Source organism: Polypterus senegalus, chromosome 11, assembly GCF_016835505.1.
Source record: "Polypterus senegalus isolate Bchr_013 chromosome 11, ASM1683550v1, whole genome shotgun sequence".
NCBI classification, from domain to species: Eukaryota; Metazoa; Chordata; class Cladistia; order Polypteriformes; family Polypteridae; genus Polypterus; species Polypterus senegalus.
In genome coordinates, this window is record NC_053164.1 from 140,544,502 (window position 1) to 140,562,643 (window position 18,142).

Sequence of the window (18,142 nt, forward strand, 5' to 3'; positions counted from 1 at the left end):
TGTGTAGAATTCTGAGGAAAAAAATGAATTTAATCCATTTTGAATATTTTCTGGATGCACTGTATATATACTGTATACCCCTACCGCGGCGGACTAAATTATTATTGCGTGCGTATTGAAAGGCTACGTCATCACACACTTTACGGTACAGCCCAATCTGTTTAACGCATGCGTGAACACTTTACGGCACGTTAGGCTTTCAATACGCCTGAGCGCGCAAATCGGGTAATGACAAAGACAAATTGATGTGCTTATAGTCAGCCACGACCGATCCCCCTTGAACAAAGACCGCTATAATTTAGTCCGCCGCGGCAGGTGGAACAGTCGTTGTCAATAAGTGATAAAGGATAATACGGACCCCCATAAAATGCATCCTCCGCACCCCCTCTCCCCACCCATTTGCGCTCCTGTTATTGGCCATTCCCCGGTAACACCTCCTAGTTGTACATTAACTGAACGCTAGTGTCATGTGGATGGATGAATAGTGTCATGTGGGATGGAAAAACAAACATGGTCACTGAATGAGCGTTTAAAATGCCACGTAACCACTTGTACATCGTTACGGGGCAAAAAATAAATAAATCTCGCATACCACTTCAAAACAACTTGTTGCACCCCTTATCAGATGTTTTTGAAACCAGAAAATGTAGATCGAACGAATAACTTTTGATTCCTTTAGCCACCGGAGTAACAGAAAGAAGCAGTGGATTGTGGGAATTGAAGTCTTTACCTCCGATTTACTCAGGAAAGTTGCAGCGTCAATGACACTCCGGAAGAAGAGTTTACTTTCTCTAAAACAGGGGCCTCCACAACCTTTTTTCCCCTGAGAACTACTTTTACAAAATGAAAATGTTCGAGAGCAACTCATGTTTTCTAACGTTTATTCTCATAGCATATTGCAACCCAAATAAAGTGAATACGCTTGTTTTGCCTGAACATTTACAAAATGTTGTTGTCCACAACTCACATTTTGCATTAAAACATCACAAAAAATATTTAGTTCACCTGGAAGTGCATTTTGTATATGTGTTTGCTTTTTCTAGTGTATCTCATACCGTTGAATTAAAACATGAATGCTCTCAAAACAATTCAATTACAAATACACTGATATTACTTATTCATTTGTCATTTTGTTACATGTCACTGTTTCACTTCACAAGGGTATTCACATGTCCAGTTGCATGTGTGATGTGTTTTTTATTTAGTGAGATGACTGACACTGCATGGAGACAGCAAGAGAGTTGTATGATGGAGTGTAGCCACTTAAGTTCACTCTTATGTAGTCTTTTAAATGTTCATCTGTCAGTCTTGTTCTGAACTTTGATTTCATGACATTCATGCCAGAAAAGGCAGACTCACAGAGGTTATCTAGACCTAAACAAAGCGACATTTTCAGGGCTGCTTGGTAAAGATTCTTATACTCTTATGGCTCTTCTAAGCTTCAGAAATGCTGAGAATGTTGTTGAGACTTTAACTGCACATTATTTTGAAGGTTTTCTCAAATATATAATATACGAGGTATAAAATCCAATGTCTGTATGTATGTCCGCTTTTCACGAGAGAACTACGATATATTTTCGCGAATCAGAGATCCGCGAAACGGCAGTGTTAGCTAGCGAACGAGAGAACAATTTAATTTTTTTATTTGAAAATTTTTAAACTTGATGTTTAAAATTAAGTGTTACTTAGGTCTTGATAAGTTTGAGTCCGGATATTCTCTTAAGTGTATGCCACATTGAAAAGTTAGATTGCAATTCAGATTGTGGATCGTGATTTTGTGCTTAAAGGATCGTTATATGATTTTTTTGGAAAGATCGCCGACCCCTGATTTGACTAATCAAGTTTTCAAATTTATGTAGGATTCATTAACCCCTTAGCGACCTACTTGGAAAAAGGTTGTGAGCTACCGATAGCTCGCGAGCGACGGGTTGGGGACCCCTTTGCTCTAAAGCAGTGATTTCCAAACTCAGCTCTGCGGGTTACTTTTGGCTGCAGGTTTTAGTTGCAACCAAATCCACAACCAGTGTTGTTCTCTTCTGTTATTCAGCATTCAAATAAGCGCAGCAGTATGATTTTTACATTTATGACACATGTAGAAATATTTTTCTTTTTGCTATAGCTTTAAATGCTTAACTCTCTTTTTTGTTTTCCTATTATGTTGCCTTTTATCAGTATAGTTTGCTCCCTTCCATTATTCCTAATAATGACAATTAAACGCTCAACAAGACCACCTTGAAATGCAGTATAAAAAACAAAATGAAAATTCTGTTAAAAATATTTCACAAAGTAGTTTTGTAATTTCTACATTAACCCCAAAACACAGAAACTGGGAAATAACTTACTTGGGAGCCCAATTATAAACAGAGGTTGGGTGAAATATAAACCTGCAGCCACAAGAGGTCCCCAGGACTGAGTTTGAGAACCGCCACTCACTACAAAGCGCTGTGAGACGTCATCATGTGTCTCTCAATGCAACAGTTAATGGCAAAAAGGACAATCTTATGGCTGGGACCACTAGTTTAGGTTTGCAAAGAGCTGACTGGGTACAAGTCAGGATACATTTATACATGCCTACCCATTTTAAAGTTACTAATCAACATTATATGCTGGCTATTATGAGAAAGAAACAAAAACTTACACATAGAGCTACAATCTGAACCTCAGTCAGAAGACCTGCTGCAAATTGTGCCCATTGTGAAATTTTACATTCATTCTTGGAATGTACCAGGTGGGACTAATTAGTAACAATTAAGGGCTAGTATAAGACCAGCAGGTACTGGAAATGTGACAGAGTTTGTTGCGTGGTCATTCGATAAGACACTTCAAGAGCTTCTTCTTCTTGACACGCTAACTGTTCTTTTCTTCTAGTTTTTTGACTGCTGCTTTTATGCTATTGTTATTAATATATTGTTTGTCTCAACTTTTAAAGAGTGTTTTGTGATCATTCTTTCGCTTTTTTACTATCGATAAGATTATAGTCTAACCCTATATGTTGAACTTTATGTCTGATTATTTTAGGGTGTTTGGTAACATTTAGTTTGTTTTTCGTATTTTTCATATATTTATATTTTGCTTTATTTTTATATCACTTGTATGCAGTATTGTGACTAGTATATAACTCAATTATGTTTTTTAACTGTTTTCACTTTGTTAATGTTGTTTGTTGTAAGGTTTCCAAAAAACAATCAAAATGATATGGGTTTATAACCAGCAGTAATAAATAATTGTATTTTATACTTTTATACTCCTTTTTTCCTTTCATTCATTTGGAAGGGGCCTGCTCTGGGTCAATTAGCCCTTGTAACATATAATACATTTTTATATTGTACACATTTACAGCATGAAAACTTGCTGAACACACAAATGCTATGCAATATGCACATCATATGCAGTATTCAGCACAAATATATACAGAGTATTGTTATTTTTATTTACCTCAAATTATTTTCCCATTGCTTGTCCTGGTGAAGGTCCCAAAAGCAGCAACTTAGCTGCTATTAGTTGTGTGGGCATTCCTGAAAACTGCTTTATTAATACAACAATACAAAGACATGGGTGTTGGGTTAGTTGGAGACTCTAGATTGGAATAAAAGCAAGAGTGTGTGAGGATGCCCATAAATTGACTGGCATCCTGTCTAGGATGTGGCTCCTGCCTTGTCCCACTACACAGCCTGGATATGTTCTGGTCCTATGTGATCCTAAATTTGAAATGGGTGCTTGTGAGTCGACTATGAATTGTAAAATTGAGTGTAGTTGTTAGCATGATTACAGTGATTGTTGCTTGAAGGATGGATTGTTGTTATTATTATTTTTATTTTTATGGCTGTGTTTTTGAATAAAAAGATCATGGGTGGATTTTTTCACTCTGCCCATATTAAAAGTGGCTCTATAAAAAGTGCCTTTAATGACCAATTACAACCACTAGATGGTAACAAAGAACTGTCAGTGCACTTAAAGAGCCAAGCTGCAAGATCGCAGTAGGTAAATCTGGAAAAGAAAATTGCCCAGCTCGGCTGCTATGCATCGGGTTCAATTGTCAGTTCCCCTACTCCCCAACCTCTCTTTTTTTGGCAAACTTTGATTTGTTATACAAAAGTACACAAACTGTTGTTTATTTCTTTTTGGGATATATAAAAATGGTATGCATTGTGGAACAGCACACCATAGTGTATTCTGAAAGGAAGATACTGCTTCACTCAAGCAAATGTAATAGCACATATGGGCAACTCATTTACTGTATTTTTTTTTTTGCCTTTTTAATAAAAACTGATTCATTTCTTGTTATAATTTAATGCTTTGCTATAATTTTAAGGATTTTAATTAATACCACCAATCATCACAGCTTATTCCAGTCCTGGGTTACAGGGCACAGAATCTATCCAGTCTAGTCTCACTGAAGGCAGATGACAACCATTAATGAATTTTGCCTAAAACAAGGTGGAAACATTTACATGGCTCACTCAGTGTCACATTTCTAAACCAATCCAATGCTTAATGAAGGCGGAGCTCAAAGTAGGGGTAGTGATTTAGAACTGCAAAGATCAGAGTTGCTCTCGCTAACGTGGTCCGACATAGAGCAAGCTTGTGTTTACAATGAACTGTCTACAGTCAAAAAGACTCCTAAAAATCCCTATTAGACATAGTAATGTGTGTCTGCACATTTTAAAAATAAACATGACCTGATGCAAGGGAAAAACCTTTCTGTAACGTTAGATTATTACATTAGCATTCAATGGCATCAATAAAAGAATGGTAAACATGAAAGATATGTTGTCACAGGGGCTGTGTGTGCTCTCTGTTGTTCAGCCTTACAACAATAGTGTAGGAGTCAATGTAAGTGTGAAAGAATTGGCATCTAATTTCATGAAAATATAAACTGCAAATGATGCATTTGAAATAAACGGTGTGTCACACTCCATCAAAGGGACTGCTGTTAAGAGAGCTGATAACAAAGAGCCACAGGAGATGCAGATTTCAATACTCAAAACACCCGAATCAACACATCAGCCGATGCACAGATGAGGCTGTACAGCATCCACCTTCTGACTGCATCTCTAAATGAATAACTGAAGAAATTTAACATTATAGAAAAGCAAACATGCCATGGCAAAACAGCAGCAGCATTTTAACGCATTGTGCATCCATAAACCAAGACGCTTATTTAACTCTTGTTTGCTGTTGTTATGTTATATATTAAGGAAATAGTTAAAATGTCAGAAAGATATTGTAGCAGTCAGAGGCACTTCTCAAATGGGTGGAGCCCAGCAGCTGCAGTGGTCTATGTGTATGTATGTGTGAGTGTGTATGTCTGTCTCCTCTATTGCAGTGCTCATTACAGCAGGCAAATTAATTATTAAGCTTTAGTTATCTTGTACTATTGAACTCTTGAATGGATGACAGCAATTTTAGCTTTTTATTTTCTCATATTGTCAAGTCTTTTGTTCAGTATATTTTGCTCTCTCCCTGAAACCCCAATGGCAGCTTAAAAAACACAGGCTAGAGAAATTGGGGGTGGGTGTTTTGGAAAGAAACCTTGTGGATGTAGCCATTGCAGTGCAGACTTTCTCTGCTATTTGCTACACACTTTTGAATGAGCTGTCCATAAAATGTGTATTTTCATTTTATATCATGTTTGGCCCCATGAGACTAATCCAGACAAGTTGAAATGCAAAGCAGGAACCAACCATGATTGGGGTACGAATCCATTGCAAGGCAGCCTCATGTGTATGTCCACAACATACTAATTTGGATCTATAAATAACATGCACATCTTTTGAAATTGAAGTATGCAGCGCTAAACATTAACATTACACTTTGTGTTTATGCTGAAGGTGTTTTAGCCATACTATTTTGGAATTTCGTATATAGTGTGCTGGGTTCTTAGGTTTAATAATAATAATACATTTTATTTATATGGATCCTTTCCCATGCTCAAGGCACTTTACAGAGTTTAAGGGTATGCAGTATATAGCATTGTACTAAACCATCCATCCATCCTCTTCCGCTTATCCGAGGTCGGGCTGCGGGGGCAGCAGCTTAAGCAGAGAGGCCCAGACTTCCCTCTCCCCGGCCACTTCTTCCAGCTCTTCCGGGAGAATCCCAAGGCGTTCCCAGGCCAGCCGGGAGACAGAGTCCCTCCAGCATGTCCTGGGTCTTCCCCGGGGCCTCCTCCCGGTTGGACGTGCCCGGAACACCTCACCAACTAACTGTACTAAACCAGATAAATAAATAAAGAAGAGTAAGATGGTAAAATCAGAGAAAAAAAGCCTAAGAGACATCATAATTGATGGTCTAGCACATACACACAGGTCACATGAGCGTCTTGACATAGAGTTAAACTGAGAGAAGAGGAATAAAGTCAAGTAGAGCTAAAAGCCTTCCTGAACAGATGAGTTTTGAGTTGTTTTTTAAAAGAATTCATGGAGTCAGCTGATCTAATTAATTTCGGTAGGTCATTCCAGAGTCTGGGTGCTATACAGCTGAAGGCCCTGCTGTCACCCATGGAGTGTAGATTAGTGTGGGACACAACAAGATTACCAGAATAAGAGGACCTTAGTGGGTTTAGAGGATTGTTATTGTCATGTGCAAAGTGTACAGTGAAATTCCTCCTTGCTTGTGTTAATCAACATGTATCATGTCATCCTTGTCTGGTAGATGTGCAGTTATTAATAATAATAAATAAAGTCACTCAGACAATGGAAGATCATGCAGTCTTCATAGAGATAATTCTTCCACCATGTTTTGACCCCCATCTCTCTGGGTCTATGAAGCACCAGCCTACCATTGTTCTTTTCTGCTTTGCAACCAGGTTACAATGGGGCAAAAACAATTGTGTGTAGTTGAGGTGTAGAAGCCGAAATTTAATTGTAGTGGAAATTAGAGCAGGAAGGTTTATCTCCAGGTTGAGAACACTACAGAAGATGAAAGCGTATAAATTTGAAATTTTTTTGTCAGTGCTACTGTTTTCATAACTAACAGCTGTGTTCACACACTGGAACACCTGGAGGTAGTAGCGGAGGAGAGAATTAAAACACAACTGAGTGCCATCATGAACAATTCTTCACATCCCCTCTCTGGCACACTAACACTGAGGACTTTCAGCCAACAAATTATGCAGCATAAATGTGTCAAAAGGGGTGATGCTGTGGTAGCTCTGCTGTTTCACAGTAAGGAGGCCAGGGCTCACATCCCCGTTTCTTCTGGTGGAGTTTCTGTGTTTTCCCTGTGTCCACATGGGATTGTGCTGCATTTCATTTACCTCGGATATTAGAGTTGGGAATGACATCACACCCAAGCTGACTGTGTTCCAGTAAAACATTTGAAAAACCAATATTGATGCCTCCAGGAAAACTTTTGTTATGCTTGCTTTTTTGGAATAAATACCAGTTGATAATAACAAATTACATGGTATTTTGCACATTTAAACACTATAGAAACATGTCCACGGATAGAAGATAGAAAGTACTCTGTGTACGATTGATTTAATGAATCACAACTAGACATAAGTGCTAATAAACAGCATAATACTACAATGCAATGTGTGGTGTAAATCAATATTTTGGATTGACATCATAATCTGAAATAAGACAAATTTAGACTTGACATACCAGTGGGAGCATCACAGTTGAAAATTTCTGACTAGAAACGTAAAAATTCTGGCTTCCCACTTCAAATGGGTCACAGCATTACTTCCACAGCCCAAAGACATTTAGGTGGATTGGTGATGCTATATTGGCCCTAATGTGTGTGTGTGTGTGTGTTTGTTCACCCTGAAATGGACTGGCGCCTTGTCCAGAGATGGTTCCTGCCTTGTGGCCTTTGCTTGCTGGGATGCACTCCAGTCCCACCATGGCCTAGCTTTGGATAAAGTTCGTTTAGAAAATAGATGGATGGAAATGTGTCAAGAAAAGCTTCTAGGACTCCTTTATACCTACAGCAGTAAGCCTTTACTGTATAATATGTTACTATGACTGATCTTGTGTCTTTAGCTAAGTTAGAAGTTTTCATCTTTTTTTGTAAGTTTTGCATGTGCTTAATGTGGTGGGGGTGCTGCTGGTTTTCTTTTTTGTATCATTTCTTGAGGTTCTATTAAAAGCTAAATTTCCCCTTTGTGACAAATAAAGTGGTATCTATCTATCTATCTATCTATCTATCTATCTATCTATCTATCTATCTATCTATCTATCTATCTATCTATCTATCTATCTATCTATCTATCCTTATGCTTGGTAAACTCCTTATCTATCTATCTATCTATCTATCTATCTATCTATCTATCTATCTATCTATCTATCTATCTATCTATCTATCTATCTATCTGCAAGCAAAACAATGCAAAAAGAAAAACAAGTGTTAAATAAATCACAAATCAGCACAAAATGTACTCAGTTGACTGTAGAAGCTAACACTGATGCTACATACAGCTCAGAGTATAAACTCCTTACCTTGATAATGTCATCTCTTAAATATACTGGAACAATCTGCTCCTATATGTGTTGGCGGGTGACTCATGTGATGCTACTGGGAGGCTACTTTTACTTTCCAGTCACAAACAGCTTTGCGAAAAAGGTCAACAAGAAGGACTATCAGTTGAATGAATAGTGCAACAAACTGTATTCTGTTGCTATTAGAGCAAAAATGAAAAAGACTGAAGTGAAAAGTAAGGCCGGTGTTATTTAAATACATAGGTGACATACTAAAAATCGAAGTAAGAAGCACAAAGGAGCAAAGAAAAATTTAAATGGTCAAAAACGTACAAAGTATAATGCAACATAGAAAATTAAAAAGAAATACGATGAAGCATATCCTTTTCATGGAAATATGCATTTCACAATGTAATTATTTTAAAGAGAAGAAACTGTATATTGAATAACAAATATGATGTCATTCTGAATGAAGACCTAAAGAAAGCAAAAGTAAGAAAAATAAGGTGATGACACTGCTACACAAGACCTTTAAACTGAAATCTGAAGTCTGGCATGCTTGAATCAGAGAAGAAAAAAAGAAAAGAAAAACATCCTACATTTGCCTGCAGTTGACTGGTGTTGCTTTTCAGAAGTTCTGCCATGTGATGCCAAGTCATAGCCAGCACCCAGCTGTCTCCAAAGGGATGCCACTGCTGGCAAAGCTGCACATGTGTGATTTTCCTACAGCTGGCACTGCCTTCCCACACTCCAGCAGCACATTGGTGTAAACACATCTCCAGAACGGTACATTACAGTTTCAAAAAGTTTATCTTGCTACATAACTTACTCATTGAATCTGTGTTTTATAATACATACCGCTCAGCATGGACACTGCACAGTAGGGCTGTGGCATTCTCTATTTGTGCTGAGAATCAACAAAATCTATTCAGTTTGGCATCTACTTGTTACTCAGACTTTGCAAACTGAGTCCAGACCAGAAATCTAACCAAATACACAAGGTGTGAAGATACCAATTTCTTGAATTCCTTTAATGTTTGCTCTTCGTTTGATGATACACAATGTGGATGTTTGATCTTTCAACCCATATCTGAAACCAGGTCACCGTCTAATTACTGTCAGTCATTAGGGTATGATAGTAACACAGTACTGAACTTATATTTATAAGACAGACGAAGACAGAACCTTATGCTCTTTTTATCCTTTATGCCTCCAGATGAGGTGCTGCTTTACTGCAGTTTTTCTTAAGTTGCAGTGACAGTCTCTGCACAATTAACACCAAATTCAATTTGACACCTCAGTTTCTGGGCTGCATATTGCATGTCACTTTACACAGACACAAGCTTTTCATCCTTCAGACAATGTGCAGAATCGATTTAAAAAGAGAATAAAATGCTGCATTACATTTTAAAACCTATTGATCAGAAATCATGTAGCGCAGCACAAACTTACAATCCTAATTTCTCCTCTGTGTGTGTTGCTGTTGACGTTTTTCCTGTTTCATTTCGTATTCCAAAAATGGCCACATATAGACCGTGGCTGTGTATCTCTTTCGACTTGGATGTAAAAATATGTGGCAGTAACAATTTTTTCTTTTTTTTTTTCAAAAAAATTGAGTTTGCCAATACTGTGTTAGATTGTACTATGCCTACATCTCTTTGTAGTGTGGCGAGTCGCCAGCAGAAAGTTAATACTCGCTTGCTAGGATAGGTTCCAGCTGACCCCCAAATCCCTGTTTAGCACTAGACCGGTTAGAAAATGACTGATTGCTTACATTTTTTGTTTCTATGTCCTACGGCTTGAAGTAGCCGGGGAAAGGGGGCGGAGAAGTGAGGCAGGAGGAAGGAGGAGGGAGGAGGGTTAGTGGGCGGAGAGGTGATAGTTTGAGGGCGTGTCTACTATTCAAATTAGGTTTCCTATATAGGAAACAATCAGATATATCCTACTCTCTCTGAATAAAAATTGCTAATTTAACATATCCAGATAATCATGTTGTCGAAACCTGCAGTAACAGGCACAGTGCAATATATAGATTAGTAATCACATAGTAAATAGTTATTTTTTTTGTTTGAAAACCATATATCTTAGTAAATAGTTATTTGTTTTGTTTGAAAACCATATATCTCATTTGAGGCTTTATTAGTCCTACCTTGATGAGAAATTTAACATGGTTATCTTTGCGCAGAGGCAATTTCGTAGCCAGTGAAGTTTATCTGAGGCGCGATTATTGCTAGTTGAAAACTTTTCCCAATACCCCGCTATAGACGGTTTGAAATATAATCGGCTATAGCAATTTTTGAAAGTCTCTTCGGAGACTTAAATTGTTTTAGCTAAAGTTAGAAAAAATTTATTCGAAGCTCATAAATGTTGGCATTTTCTGTCCATGGGTCTTTTTTATGCGGGTTGATTTACTATAGCGATTGTTATGTGAGTGTGCACATTTGGACGTAGAGTATAAAGTGTATAAGGCTCAGTTTCTGACATAAACCATTTTTCGTTGAGTATTCATTTTTTTTCCTAATACATATACTGTATTGTGGAACTTTCATAATGTACGCTGAAACTTTTATTACATCTTAAAACAAATATGCTGTATGATGAGACACATGCTGTTGGACAGTGAAATAAATGCATGCAGTGACTCCATGTTGGAGCGCATATCATATGTATTGAATGTAAGCAGAGTGTCATTAAATTAAACAAACTTAGAAGTCAGGTTCTGCCTTGAGCAGTAGTATCACGGGGAGGCTAAGCTCCATCCCACCCTACGTCTCCTTGAGTGAGGAGACCATTAATTATATTCAGCGGTTTTTGGGATGTGTTCGCACTGCGATGGATTTATGTCCTGTTCCTGCACTCAGTGCTTACTGGGACAGGTTTCAGTCCTCAAATCCACCCCAAACCGTTAAGAGACTGTATGTGTGCCCCATATGGTCAGCCAGTCAGTGTCAGACTAAATCTGAAGAAGTGGATTGATAAATTGATTTATGTATAGTGTACTGCAAGTGCCAGACTGGATGGATTGGCATCCTGACTGGGGATGGGAATGATAGTCTGTCCTGCAGATGGATGGAGCACAAGAATGGAGACACAATATGGCTAGAGTTGTCCTCATTTTCTGTCCCAATAATGGATGGGCAAGGGAAGTGGACCTTTGAATAGTTCATTCCCCCAGCACAAAAGGTGGTGGTGCTTCCCTAGTTGGAGCCCACTATCTGCCCCTGCAGGACTGCCTGGGTATTGCAGTATGGAAAGGTCACCCTCTTGGCCTCCTTGGGCACCACAGGGGGCACTTTGAAAAATGGACCTTTCTATTTTATGGAACTTCAGTATGACTCGGAAGTGCTTCTGGCATGCAATGCTATGACACCAGGAGTGCTCCCAGGTCAAAAATTAAAGGAGCATTCTACTTCATCTAGCTGAGTCAGAGTTGGGAGTCAAAGGAAGAAAATTTATATGGAGGAGTGGAAAGAGTTGGAAAAGTAGGAGCTTTATTATCAATACATTGTGGTATCATTAAAAATCTGGCGAAACTGTCTGTGGGTAATACAAAACTTTTATTATCTCTCTAAACTGTTTTTGATTTAGTTGTGTCTGGTATTTGAGGCTCAATGTCGCTCTCCACAGTGGTCACAGTACATATGAAAATGTAATGAAACATGAAAGAAAATGTAACTTCTTCAGATGTTTGTTGATTAGTTAAAGTACCATATAGGAATATTTTAAAAGTAGAATTAAGAATACATAACAGACAAAATTAATGTATAACAATTGAAAGTGGAGTGACATAGGAATAAGAAAGACATCTAACAAGTAGTAAAATCATCATATAGACTGTAGACAGTTACTAGGAACAATTCAAACTTAACAACTCAAGGTAAAAGGATCTTGTAATTCAATTTATGGTATGGGGTTTTCAAAAAGGAAAAGAATTGTTGGTTTTAAAGAAAAAAATAATATATATAAACTAGTACATTTCTTGAACGAGTCACATTTAATTGTTTGGAATCAAATTAATAACCAGGGGCCTTATGTATAACACCCTGCATAGAATTCATACTAAAGTATACCGTATGGACAAAAGCAGAAATGTGTGTATGCATAAAAAATATTCAGATGCATAAAACTGTGCATAAGCAAAGTTCTACACACTTTCCCTTTATAAATCCCAATCAGTGTGAATTTTAACACACGTGTGTGCGCCTACAGCCCCACTCTAACTCCTCCCAAAATTATACCTATTTGAATATGCAAATCAATAAACATAGCCCCTTCCATTCAGTGTATTGTTAAAGGACAATGGCAAAAGCACATGCAAAAAAGAAGAATTTCAGCAAATGCAAAATTGAGGTCCTGCTCAGTGAAGTGGAGGCAAGGAAAAACATAATATTTGGTGGCTTAAGGAGTAGTATAAGCAACAAAAGGAAATTAGTGGAGTAGCAGAGAGTGGTGAAGGCACTCAAAAGTTCAAGTTCAGAAAGCTTCACAGTGCCTGAAATAAAAAAGAAGTGGTCAGTTATCAAAGTCGACAAGAAAAAGTGGGTCGCAACCCACTGTTTGAGTGTCTCACGGAAGCATATTGGAGCCACAGAGAGCAAGTAAAGAAATAGGGACACAGTGTAGAAAAAAAGGTCTATGCTAAGATTAAAGTTGAAATGTTGACTTCCAAAGGCATTCAGGATGGGGGATTTGGTGATGCTAAATGGATTCTACTAGTGTATGTGTGTGCTCATATTCACCCTGCGAGGAGCGGCTATACCGTCCTGGGATTGTTCCTGCCTTGCACTTGATGCTTGCTGGAACTGCTGCTGCAGAGCTACTGTGCCCCCACATGTTTAATACACGCTTTAATGCATTTCATCATGACAATGATATCAAGTATGCAACTGTAATATGATTATTATTATTATGAATGTAATGCATTCTGTGTGGTGAATACTGCCTGTGTGCTCCTGAGAAAGCATGTTTAGGAAACACATAGCAATTAACTTCTAGTTCGGGGAACACTTAGACCAGGTAGATCACAAAGGTAGTGCAGGTAGATCGTGTTGCATTAAAAAAATTTTTTTTTAAACATTAGTCTATCATATATCCTCCCTATGGCATTTGCCACTTGATTGACATACAGGGCGGCCAGTCTGAGATCTCTTTTGTTCTAACACACTGGTCATCCCGCATGCACGATCAAACGCGCGAGGTACTGCAAAACTCCGGCTGTCATCTAGTTAGCCTTCCAATTTATATCGACTAAAGAAGGGATTTAAAAAAAATTGTTTGGGGAGGGTATGGGCTGGATGTGGAATTGGAAGAGGATTTTTTTCTCACAATGTCACAATCTGTCAATCTATTATTGCTATTCCAAAGAAGGAAAATGTGGAAAGGCATTTTCGAACTGTTCATAAAAATGACAAAACCGACGTCCTTCCAAAGTGCGATCTGAGAAAGAGAAAGGAGAGGGAACTAAAATCGCATTTAATCAGACAGCCATCATTTTTCACACAGCTGAATTTAAAAGCTCCTTGACTGCATTATTTGGCTCTACTTATTTATGAGAGTCAGCCTTTTCCCACATGACAATTATTAAATCCAAATACTGTAGTGACCATAAATGTATTGAATTGTTATTGTGCCATAAAGGTTATTCAGTTATGCAAGGTACGACAACATACATTTTATGTACTGTATAAAATATACTCAATATACTTTTTTGCTGAAAGCCTCCAATTTTGCATTTATACTATTGAAGTGCTTCCCCAAATTTTTTTTACTTGTCTTGTCTCATTTACATTAGAAGATAACAATGTTGTGTCAAAATAAACCCTAAATCCTTTAAAGAGGTTGCTTCCTGTAGGATAGTGTTGGCAATCTTGTATTAATAATTGACATTCCTTTTGCCCATGAGTGGCACTTTGTACTTTTCTACATTAAAGTGCATTTTCCAAGTGTTTGCTCAGTTATGAAGCTTGTCCAAGTCTTTCTAAATGATTTTTGCTTCCTCCTCAGAGATTCACAATTACTTGAGCAAACAATACCAGAATTCAAAGTAGCAAGAGCAAGTATAGTGCAAGATCATTCAACATATGATCAATTACTTCCATCCATCTGTCTGTTATCAAATGTGCTCAGTCATTTTTACGGTGACACAGTCTATCCCAGGAGCACTCCATTCTGCATCAGGTGTAAACAAGTTCTAGATTCGGTGCTAGTAGATGACTGGGCATATTCACTGATTTACTGATGGCAGAATGCCCAACCAATATTCTATGAAGTCTTTAGCATTTGGGAGTAGAAACTGAAAAACTGAGAGGAAGACCCATGCAGACATGGAAAGAATTTGCAAACACACTACAGCCAGTGCTCAATCCTAGGATTCAAGCATAGGATTCTGGAGCTGTGACACAACAGTGCTAATCACCATGCCACCATGTTCAATTATATGTAGGAGCAGATTGACAGCATGAGGTGACATTACATTAAAATCAGAATTAGTACAATGGATGCAGAAGAGTCAATTTGAGAATAAACAAACAGCAGACGAAAAGCTTATTTTGTTTTGCCTTCCATTTCAAATGTCTGCTTCTATAGTGCCTTAAGGATTGTACATTGCTTTTTTTCTTTTTCTTTGTAGATTTAAAAAATCTGTGATAGGTCTGATTTTATGAATTATCCATTGCCAAAAAGTTACCACAGGATGAAGTATCATAAATGTTGAAAAACGCAGATGATAATTAGGTTTTCTATACATATTATTAAGTTAACTTTCTAAAAATTATAAAAATAAAAAATATGAAACCAGACCTGAAAAATCAGATTTTTCTGTTATTTCCAATAGAATGAGTCATAAGTGGAATAAACTGTGCTGACATGTTTTTCTGAATGATTGCTCATTGTGAGTTAGTTACGAACATCACTTCAGTTTGCAGAGGTGTAGTTCAGAGGAAGCCTCAAACCTCTCATGGTACAGTTACAGTGAGAGGATTTTCTGAACAACAGATGGTGTCATTAAGGGGACTTTTAACCTGTGATATCACTGCTGCTTGAAAATTGTCTGTCTGCCGCGAATCTGACGTTAGCAGATCTATGAACTCAATCACTTTGTTTTTCTGTTAAGTTTTTGAAAAGCAGGTCAATCCAATAATGCACTTTTATCATATTATCCTCCCCATTTTTTGGTGTTCTCATCTCTTCAACTACCCCAATTCCTCAAAAAAAGGTTAAGTTACAAAGTAATAAGCATAAGTGAAAAGGCAATGATTTTTTGAAAGTTTATTGGGAAGAAATGTTTTGCTAGATTTAGACAATGTACATGGGAGTTGTGGAATATGGCCGGCCAGTCATCCTGGCCAATACCCCCAGGCCGCCAGGTGGAGCCCTCCCTGCAGCATGGAGGTGCCCCGAATGCCAGCAGGGAATTATGGACAATGGAGTTTTTATCCACAGCCCTGCTGTATACCATGGGGGCCGCTAGAAGGCGCTGCAGGGAGGAGCAATACGTATTTTGCCTACAACCCAGAAGTGCGTCATATGGACAAAGGGAATGACGTGCTTCTGGGTTGAAGAAGAGGAGTTTTCATCTGACCCGGAAGTGCTAGAAGTCACATGGACTGCGGGTTCAGAAGCACTTCTGGATCATGGGCTATAAAAGACTGGGAGAGATACCAGATGACGAGCTGAGCTGGGTGGCAGGGTGGCAACACGTCTGAGAGTGGAGGATTTATTGTTATTGTGGATTTGTTTGTATTAATGAGAATAGTGGAGTGGAGGGTGCTTTGTGCACTTATTTGTTCAAATAAAAATTATATTTGAACTTTTATCTGGTGTTTGGCGTCTAGGACGACAGCGCCCCCTATCTGTCACAGAGCTCAAATGAGGAGGAGTTCTAAGTGTAATGAGCCTTTTATTGTGTCAAACATGTAAAACATGGGATCAAAGACATGCAATGACAAATGGGAAAGAAAAAAAGAATAACAGATGGGAAATTAAACATACCATTCTGATGCAATCATGTTATACTGTAGATGGTGCTCTTCTTAGTAAACTCTTCTATGAGGCTTGTACATCACAGCAGTTAGGAATGTGAAATCTGAAAAGCTATTGGTGCCTGTGTACAGAATTGTTAGATGTTTAGGAAGGCTATTTGGTTAAACTACAAGTCATGGTTCTTTATAAATAGTGATGTGAATATGACAGAGCAAATGACAGGTGACTGAAACTGAAGATCTTTATTTGAAAGTGATAGTTTGAGGGCCTGTTCTATAAAACCTAGGAGAGAAATGAAGAATTTTGATGACTGAGCAAACTTTGCCAGAGTGTGAATCCAAAAGTCTTTGTAAAGGTATGATAACACATTACCATAAATTACCTTTACTTTTGCATAATGCTTTCAGTAGTACTGGTGCCTTGTCCAAGGTTGGTCCTTAGACATCACACTTCACCTTCACTGCATATACACATTAGATAGATAGATAGATAGATAGATAGATAGATAGATAGATACTTTATTAATCCAAAGGGGAAATTCACAACATCTCCTATTGATTTTTAAGTAAAGTAGCACATTATACACACAGACATAAAAGCACAGGCTGAGAAGATGCTGCCCTGTGCCGACTACTCCAGCAGACATTTTGTTTGCCTACCTCCCATTGAAAGCCCTAGATGGGGTGGACGGATGACGCCCCTAGTTGTCCATATTGTGTAGTTAGTATTGTGTGTGTGTGCCCCTTCAGTAGCACAAAGGGTGCCTGTTTGTGAATATACTTCTGACTTTAAGGAGGGTGTGCCCCTTGGTCTAAGGAGCTTGCACATTTTTACTTTTATAAGCAGGGCCCAGTAGGTAGTAGCACCCATTCAGTATCATCAGAGTTCCACATCCCTCTCTCACAGTGTCTGGAGCATGAATTAACTTTTATAAATGGTGTCCCTAAGTTGACAGTGTCCTAGGCAGTCGCCTATGTCACCAAACAAAACAAACAGCTCTGATCTGTGACACCCTGTGCAGTGGCAAGGTTGGCACCAGACTACACTGAGAACTTCTTCTAGTTCGGGACCGACCGGGATCAGCCTTATGAGAACTCAGACATGGAGACACAGACACAAAAAGGTGGTATTTCTAAAACAAAAGTGGGTTTTATTTACAGGTGCACCAAAACACAAAAATAATGCCCCAATCAAAAAATAGTGAGCCATATATACATAATAAAAGTAATTTTCATACATATATACAGTGAATTTTGCACTCCTAAAATGCAACATAAAGATAATAATGTACACACACAAAATTATAGTTTTCATAAAGAAAGAAAATTAGCAAGAAGAAACTACACACAATGGAAAGCAAAAATTCCACAAAAAATATTTACAAGGAAAAAATACACATATATATATATATATATATATATATATATATATATATATATATATATATATATATATATATATATATATATACACATACAGTCAGTCAGTCATTATCCATCCCGCTATATCCTACACGAAAAACATAAAGTGCACCACAAACCCAAACTATAAGATACCTCCATCAAACAATACTACAACTAGAGGATATCTAGAAAAAATATTTACAAATATAAGTCCAAGCCACTGTTTGGTACACAAAATTAATTCACTCTACACACCACCGAGTCTAAGGACAACCCCTTGAGACAGGAAGTGCCTATTATAGTCAGGGAACAAATCTTTAGCCAATCCCGCGAGAC

General features: G+C 37.9%; 1 non-coding gene across 1 annotated transcript; it reads left to right on the forward strand.

Moving 5' to 3' along the window:
* The first annotated feature begins 10,596 nt into the window (after positions 1-10,596).
* Positions 10,597-10,738, forward strand: LOC120539851. The gene has a single exon (XR_005635707.1). It is a non-coding gene; the product is annotated as a U4 spliceosomal RNA (small nuclear RNA).
* Positions 10,739-18,142: the final 7,404 nt, after the last annotated feature.